Consider the following 9,670-nt stretch of genomic DNA (forward strand, 5'->3'; position numbering starts at 1 on the left):
AACCACCAGCCTTCTGGTTAGCAGTCAAGTCCCTTAGGCACTATGCTACCAGAGCTCCCTGTGCTTACATTACAATCTTTTAATTTAAAATTCTCACACATCACTGGAGGAACAGACAATCCTGAGAAACTTTCTACAAGAAGCTGTGTGACAGAGCCAGAATCTTCACAATGCCAGGAAGTCAACAGAAGCCTACTCTACTGTCCTGGACACAATGACTTGTAGCTTCCTGCTAGTACCATTGGGAATGACCAGGCTTCCCTATGGAAAGAGGAGACTTGTGCCTGAAAAAAATTTTACATTAAAAAAGTTCCCTTCGAGTCTCCATTCTCAAATTCTTCCCCTAAGCCAGTTAGCACGGAGTCAATTCCAACTCATGTATGTCAGAGCAGAACTGTGTTCCACAGTGTTTTTAAATGGCTGGGCATTTGACTGCTAAACCACCAGCCACTCCGCAGAAGGAAGACTGGGCAATCTACTTCTGTAGAGATACTGCCTTGGAAACCAAAGCAGGGGTTGCTATGAGTCTGAATTGACTCCATGGCAGTGAGGTTTTTTATTGTTTTTGTTTTTGATTTTTCAGAAGTAGATCTTCTTCTGAGGTTCTCGTGGGTGAATTCAAACCTCCAGCCTTTCAGTTAGGAACTGAGCACGTTGACTGTTTGCACCATCTGGGACTCCAATCCTTCCCCTGCCCAGACCCTGATGTTATAAAAAGAGAGTCTGCATTTTCTGGGTGGTCAATATCTGAGCCCCTGAAGATTCAAAGATATCCTGGGAAGCAAAGTCATGATCTTGATACCAAAAACATATACTGATGACAGACTACTTATGATATTGGTCTCCATTTAAAAACCTCTCCCCAATTAATACTAGTGTATACATGTTCACATTTGACAATCTCTTTCTGATTCAACTGACAATAATATGCAAGTACAATGTAAATTGATTGCTAAGTGAAATTTCAATTCTGGCAAAAAAATTCAGGATTTCATGACATCAATGGAAGTGATGTTAGAGAATAATTTGAATCACATTCAATATCTGTGAGGTGAGAGGTTTTGTTAGTGAATGAAGAATGAAATGAATGAATGAAGAATGAAAATTTGACAAGGATGAGGATATAACAATTCAAAAGAAGTCAAATATGAAAGCATTATGTGGCCCTTAGAAAAATTTATGAAGCCCTTAATAATTTTTAAAATGTTACCTGTCTATACTCTGCTTAGGAGCTCTAGTAGCATAGTGCCCAAGGCACTTATCTGCTAACCAGAAGGTTGCCAGTTCAAATCCACCAGCTACTCCTCAGAAGGAAGGTGGACAATCTAGTTCCGTAGTAATACTGCCTAGGAAACCCAAGGAGAGGTCACTACGAGTTGGGTTCGATACTCTGCTTCATAAAAATTTACAAACTTGGAAACCCAGTGGGGGTTTCTATCAGTCAGAATCAATTCAATGGCAGTGAGTTTGAGTTTCTTATATTTATGTAGTGAAGGTTAAATAGGAGGTAAAGGTTAGCATTTTGAAATTAAATGTTATAAAATGTTAGCTATTAAAGTTTTTCCAGAAAAATTATATACACTTCTACAGTTGGCAAAAATTATTCTTTACTATTTCTAAGAATAACTCACTGTTAAATTCTATCTAGAATATAAATAAAGAATAATTTTCTAATTTTTTAACCACTTACCATGGCTTACCGGGCCCTAGGCATTCTGACCTTTGAGATACCTCTGCATTTATCACTCACCACATTGGACTCCTTGCTATTGTTACAAGCAAACTGATCCTACCCTAGGGCTTTGCATTTGCTATTGCTTTTGCTTGAGATACCGCCACCAGATGTCTTCTCAGTTCCCTCTGCTCTCATGTGCTTCTTCAGGAAGAACTTTCCTGATTACCCTCCCTAAATTAGCAACCTCAGCTCTTTATTCTGCTTTATTTTCTTCGTGGGACTTGTCTTACCTGACTTTAATTTTTATTTGTCTATTTGTGTAATAATTGCCTCCCCAACTAGAATATAAACTGTTTGAAGACAAGGACTTGTGAGTCTCACTGGATCTGCGGTACAGGAAAAATACTTTATACTACTCATTCCCATTGAGTTGGATCTGACTCATAGCGACCCCTCCTTGGGTTTCCAAGGCAGTATCACTACGGAAATAGATTGCCCAACCTTCCTTCTTTGTTGGTTTTGCCCTTCCTTCCATCCTTTGTTGGTTTTGAACTGCCAGCGTTCTGGTTAGCAGTCAAATGCCTTAGGCACTACACCACCAGAGCTCCTAATACTGTATATTAATACAGTAATATTACATAGTAGCTACTCAGTAATATTGGGGGACTTGAATGAAAAGGGAATATTTAATTTCATTTTTCAAGATGAAGCTCCATTTACCCCCTTTTTAAAAAAATTTACTGTGAAAAATTAATTCCTGTTTTAAGTGATTCATTCTAGGCGAGCTTTTTCCAGGACAAGGTATCTTTAGCTAATGAGAGCTGTATTCCACACTTTAGCTGTATTCCACACTTCTTTCTTTGCTTTTCAGGGATAGCAAACAGACTTCATGCTGTCAATTTGGCTGATGGTAATGCTGTCCAAAACACTGTTTGTTTCTAAGGTGTGGATGCTGGAATTGATTGCTTATCAGTGTCTACTGTGGGAGCAGGGTATCAGAGTGGTAATGGAATCATCTACATAGAGCATCCTATTAGGATAAAAATTCTCTTGAGAAAAATGCATTTATTAACATCTTAGCTTGAATTAATTTTTTAGGTAATCAAACATCATTCCTAATGATGTGAGTCTATAGGAACTTTGTTGTTGTTGTTGTTATGTGCCGTTGAGTCGGCCCCGACTCATAGCGACCTCTCCTTGGGTTTCCGAGGCAGTATCACTACGGAAGTAGGATTGCCCAACCTTCCTTCCGAGGAGTGGCTGGTGGGTTTGAACCGACAGCCTTCTGGTTAGCAGGCAAGTGCTTTAGCCACTATGCTACCAGAGCTCCTATAGGAACTTTAGACTGGTCTAATTCTAACACCTGAGCTTCTTCAGGGATAATCTCAACTGCTACATGATTTTTTTTTTTCCCCTAATTGAGCCCTCCCCTGACTTGTATGATTTTCACCCATGGCTGAAGGGCCCCTAAAATTAATCTACTCTGTCTTCTTGTCTCCAGACTAAATCTTCCCAGTTGCTACAGTAGATCCTCATAGGAAATGACACGAAGGACCCTTCAGCATCTTTCCTGGTTTTTTAGCACTAAAGTATGATGTTTCCCACACAAATTGCAGCCCCTAAACTGGACATCATACTCCAGGCCTGTGGTTTGATTAGTGAAGAATGAAATGGGACTTACACCTCCTTCTTCTTAATATTCTTAATTTTATACTCTCTCATATGGTCAAAGATCATTGTGAGTGGTTTCAGTGGTTACATCACACTATACACTCAGACTATTGGAGATAAGATACCCCAGAGCCACAACTGGACCATCCAAAACGAAAGCAAATTGTAAATTCCAGCTTTGTATGTATTCCTATGAAATTATATATTGTTTAATCTCACATTTCTGGCTATTAAATCCAACCTTTCAGATAGTTCAGAATTATTCTAGCAAAAATAATGTTGGCTTTGCCTTCCAGTTTCATATAATCAGTACTGTGTGGGTACAATTTTTCCAAAAAGTTGTGCCATGTAGTAAACATACTTTTAATCAATTCACAATGCTCTTTACTTATACAAATCAGGGAAGATTTTATAAAATAATTATTTAGTATCTTAAAATCCAGAAGACTTGAAATTAGTTTACTTTAGGGGTGGTAGATGGGGAGAGAAGAAAGGAGAAAAAGTCTTGGGCCCTGTTACGAATTGAACTGCATAACGTCACCCCCCAAAGAAAAGGTATGTTAAAGTTTCAACATCTGTACCTGTGAATATGGTTCTTGAAGATATAGTCAGTTAGGTTATCATGAGCTCATATAGTAGTACACACACAAAAAAAAAACCAACTCACTGCTCTCGAGTCGGATCCTACCCATAGTGACCCCTTCTTGGGTTTCTGAGGCAGTATCACTATGGAAGTAGATTGCCCAACCTTCCTTCTGAGGAGTGGCTAGTGGGTTTGAACTGCCAGCCTTCTGGTTAGCAGTCAAGTGCCTTAGGCACTAAGCCACCAGAGCTCCTACAGTAGTACAAAAAAATAACCACAACTCACTGCCATCAAATCAATTCTGACTCACTGTGACCCCCTTTGGGTTTCTGAGGCGGTAAATCTTTACCGAAGTAGATTGCCCAGTCTTCCTCCCTTGGCAGCTGGTGGGTTTGAATCACCAACCTTCTGGTTAGCAGTCAAATGCCTTAGGCAATCTTTATTATGACTGGTGTCCTTATAAAAGATAAGAAGATAGAAACATAGAGACAGAGGAAGGAGGCAATATGACAAGAAAGAAATGCCACTGCACCTTGAATCAATTAGTGTCATCTGCCATCTGGTTACTAAAAAGTCTCTGGCTACTTAATTTAGTTAATTCAAGCAACAGTCCTCAATAGTGTTGTTTCAAGCTACTGATGTACCATGAGGATCCCTGGTAGTACAGTGGTTAAGTGCTTGGCTGCTAATCTAAAGGTGGGCAGTTTGAACCTACCAGCTGCTCTGTGGAAGAAAGATGTGGCAGTCTGCTTCCGTAAAGATTTACAGTCTTGGAAACCCTTTGGTCCAGTTCTATTCTGTCCTATAGTGTCTTGGAAACCCAAGGAGGGGTCGCTATGAGTCGGGGCCGACTTGACGGCACATAACAACAACAACAACATAGTGTCTCTATGAGTCAGAATCAACTAAAGGCAACGGGTTGGGTTGGTTTTGGGGTGTGCCATGATTAGTTGTGATGTGTGTTGCAGTTTGCAAGTCACTTGTCAAATATCGACATCTGTGGAATTTAACTTCTAAATAGTAAATTAGAACACATCCAAGTTTTTCCCTACAGTAGGATTGCTCTCCTTCACATGCATTCCTAACTGCATTTTTCAGTGGAGATTAAGGGGTGGAGTTATTGCAGCTATTCCACTGGGAACTCCTCATAACCCTGGCACACTGATGGGAAAGTCCCACACCCCAGCCATCATTAATTCTCAAGGGCTTGGGGTGGGGGGAAGGAGTAAGAACTATTAGCTTAGAGCGTTTTGCTAATGAAGTCAGTATTAGCTAGCTAAACAAAAGCTGGGTGAAATCCAAGTATGAAACAATTTTGCAGTTTGCTTTTGGTCAGTAACACTAGAGAAAAATCTTAGTTTTGTCTTTCCTTCTCTCTTCTGTCTTGTCCTTTTCTCTTCAGCCTTTCTTCTTCTTTCCACCAGATCATTCACTAGTGAGCTCACAAAAGGGGGAATAAGAAGACTTAGTAAAATGTATCAATTACCAATCAATCATACTAGAAAAACAACTCAAAAGTTGTTGATGTGTACTGTGGAGTCAGACACTGACTCATAGCCACCCCTCCTTGGGTTTCTGAGGTGGTATCACTACGGAAGTAGATTGCCCAACCTGAGGAGTGGCAGGTGGGTTTGAACTGCCAGCCTTCTGGTTAGCAGTCAAGTGCTTTAGGCACTATGCTAACAGAGCTCCCTACTTAGTACTTTGCTAAGGCTGGGTAAGGAATACTGAAACAGCAGATGTATTTGTAGTTCCAAAAAGCATAATTATTTATAATTACTAAGTGCATATTATTAATACAGGCAGTCCCTGGGTTACGGAAAAGATCCGTTCTAAAGTATGTCTTTAGGAATAAGTGGGGTAAATAAGACCAGGTGCATATGGCTCTTATTTAGCCTTTAGTGCAAGAAAAGGCTGGAAGCCTTTTCAAAGGTTTAAAAGCTGCAGTGCAGCAAGTGAAGGTGATTGAAATGAAGAATTTGTTTTGAGTAGGGGTTGGTTCAAAGTGAGGGCAAATTTACATAACATTAAAGGGCAAGGAGGAGTTGTCCCTAAGTTTTTCTAACCCAAGGACTGCCTGTTTATCCTGTCTTAGAAAAAATGACTTGCTTCCATGTCCTTGGACCTTCTGCTCTGTTCCCTCTGTAGGTGGTTTACACACATCCAGAGACTCTCAGTCCCTTGGGCCACGGCACAGTCAGAGCTGCTCCATTTCTATATTTGGTATCAATCCCTCAGTGCAGGATTCAACTCAGTTCACTGTGGGGACTGTTGTCACTGGGCTTGACCTTGTACAGAAATCAACCACAGTGAAATTTGTGAGAACCAGACCTCAGCACGACTGCCTTGATATTTTGGGTTGCACAAGCCTTCTGCCTTTTCCAGTTTTCTATTGCTTGTTATAGTATAAACTGTTTGCGTTTTCCTTCTCTATATAAGGTTTCTGCCTTATACAGGTTCCAGCTTTTGCAGGTTTTACTGTAACTTTTGTTGTTGTTGTTGTTGTTGTGTGCCATGGAGTCATACCCAACTCATAGCGACCCCTCCTTGGGTTTCTGAGCCAGTACTACAGAAGTAGATTGCCCAACCTTCCTTCTGAGGTAACTTTCTTAGTGGTTCTCAAAAAACAATTGACAATTCATGTGTAATGTGATTTTCAACCAAAATGCTAAACATCAATCCTAGAACTAACAGAACCTCAATTACTTCCAAAAAACTGAGCAGAGATGGTCAGTCTATTGGACAAAATTAGAATAGCCAGTCAATTTCAATAGAATTAGACATTTTAAAAAGGATACCACGTGTTAACCGTACTTTTCATCTAATAACTAAAATAAGGAAAGTTTCAAAGCCTGGAGAAATGCACAACATAAGAAAAAATCTCCACCTAACAGGGAGTTTTGGTATTAATTCTAGACTCTGCTCTAGTGTTAATACACTCAACCTCGTGTGTAAATGGCCAAACTTTTCTGGACCTTGTGTCCTAAAATATGACAAAGTTAGACTTGATGGCTTTGAATTGTTTGACCAACTTTAAAATTCTGTGATTCTTGAAGAAATGTAAAAGTAAAATAGCATGGCCCAATTGTGAAGAAAAAACAAAAAAGATAAGGAAGATAAGAAAAATGGAAAAGAAAACTATGTATTCATAGAAAAAACTTGAAATTAACTATAGTTCTACCTAGGTAGTGATGACATCAACACAATAAATGACTTATTAAAGTGGTAAAGGACTCACCAGTGGTTAAGATTTTGAATTTCTAGTATTACAATACTTCTAAAAATTGGTTGGTTTATTATCAAAATGTTAACTTGTGGATTCTACTTAGGAACTCCTAAGAAACCTCAATAACCCAATCAGAAGAGTCTATTTTATTTTTGGAAATAGAATGGTAATTTTTCACTGTTGTTTGTTTCAGTTTTCCATTGGAAGTAACTTAAATCAGCTACATTATAAGTAAATTGACTTCTGTGGGCTAGTCTGGCTATTTAAACCTCTCCTGTTCATGAAGTTGTTTCTGTAAGAAGAAGCTGATAGGACTAAGATGGTATCTCACACCATTATATTCATGGAAGGGCTGGGCATAGAAGTTGAGGAGACAAGAGTTTGGAAGCTACTGAGGTGAGGAAGAGGCTTAGAAGGAGAAAACTAGGATAATGAGAGCTATCAAAGGATGTGATGAAAAGATTGGCAAGCAATGTGAGATTAAGAGGCAATGAAGGTGTCTGTCTTTCTAATCAGATTGTGGGAGTCTTCCTACTACCTGACACCTAGATTGTTTCATATACCAAGGATTCTCTGTCTATCATCCTGAGAAATAGCACAGTATGGATCAGTCAGGGTTGCCCAGAGAAACAATTAATAGGAGACTATTGTTGTTGTGTGCCATGAAGTCCACTCTGACTCATATAACAGAGTAGAACTGCCCCCATAAGGTTTCCTAGTCTGTAACATTTATGGGCTCTTCATAAAGTTTTCCAGTAATATGTCAGACAGTGTTCCACTGCTATTCATAAGGTTTCCAGTGGCTAATTCTTTTAGAAGTGGATGGCCCAGTCCTTCTTCCCAGTCTGTCTTAGTCTGGAAGCTCTGCTGAAACCTATCTACCATGGGTGACCCTGCTGGTGTTCCAAATACTGATAGCATAGCCTCCAGCTTCACAGCAACATGCAAGCCCCCACAGCATGACAAACTGATAGATGAGTGGTGGTCTAACCCAATTTTCAATTGACTCATATGCATGTGAAAGCTGTACAATGAATAAGGAAGATTGAAGAAGAATTGATGTCTTTAAATTGTGGTGTTGGTGAAGAATATTGAAAATGCCATGGACTGCCAGAAGGAACAAATCTATTCCAGAAGTACAGCTGAAATGCTCCTTGGAAACGAGAATGGTCAGACTTTGTCTCACCTACTTTGGTCATGTCGTCAGAAGGGACCATTCTCTGAAGAATGATATCATGCTTGGTAAAGTAGAGGGGTCAGTGAAAAAGGGAAAGACCTTCAACGAAATGGATTGACACTGTGGCAGCAACGATAGGCTCAACCATAGCAATGACAATGAGGACAGCATAGGACTGGGCAGTGTTACTTTCTGTTGTACATAGGGTCACTATGAGTTGGAATGGAATCAGTGGCACCTAAGAACAAGAGTGACATACATATACACATGTGTATATATATATATATATATAGTTGCTGTTGTTTTGTGCCATCGAGTCAGACCGGACTCATAGCGACCCCTCCTTGGGTTTCCGAGGCAGTATCACTACAGAAGTAGATTTCCCCATCTTCCTTCCGATATATATGTATACTTATCTGTAAATGTATATTTTATATATATTCTATGTAATATATATTTATACACACACACACACATATATATATGAACATAGGAGCTCTGGTGGCATAGTGCCTAAGGCATTTGACAGCTAACCAGAAGGTTGGCACTTCAAACACACCAGCAACTCCTCGGAAGGAAGACTAGGCAATCTACTTCCATAGAGATACCACCTCGGAAACCCAAAGAGGGGTCGCTATGAGTCAAATCAATTCAATAGCAATGAGAGAGATTGATTTTGAAGAACTGGTTTACGTGGGAGCTGGCAAGTCACAAATCTGTAGGGTAGACAAGCAGGCTAGAAACTCAGGGACGAGGCTATTGCAGCTTTGAGTCTGAAATCCATTAAGCAGGCTGTCAGTCCAGAAATGCAGGCAGAATTTCTGCATTATATTCTTAAAACAGAATTTCTTCTTGAGACACTTCAATTTTTGCTCTGAAGGCCTGTAACTGACTGAATGTGCCCCACTGTGGTAGTTAAGTTTGTGTGTCAACTTGGCTAGGCCTGGTTGAGTGGCTGGGCAGCTGGATGTAGTATTCCCTGTGATGAGACTGGTAATCAACTCCATGGTACAATCCCCTGTGAGCAGCTGAGTAGCTGCTTTAGGGATGTGGTTGGCTTCCTGTATATAAGGAGAAGCCTTAGGGAACGGTCTCTGGCTTATGGCATGCTTGAACCCTGCGTGTAGGTGAGTCAGTGTCCAGCAGCCTGCCATGCTCTGCTGATCTTGGAACTTTTAATGGACTTTAATTAACGGCCTGCCATGTGGTTTAGTAATATCAGGACCATGCCTTATTAGTTGTCAACCTTGGGCTTGGCAGCCTCAGCAGCCAGTAGCTGTCTGAGTGAAGAAAAGCCTCTAGCTTCAGTGGGTCGGGAGCAGGAGGCAGAGCTGAAGC

Source organism: Orycteropus afer, unplaced genomic scaffold (assembly GCF_000298275.1).
Source record: "Orycteropus afer afer isolate SDZICR_OR568_19922 unplaced genomic scaffold, OryAfe1.0 scaffold00016, whole genome shotgun sequence".
Taxonomy (NCBI): Eukaryota; Metazoa; Chordata; class Mammalia; order Tubulidentata; family Orycteropodidae; genus Orycteropus; species Orycteropus afer.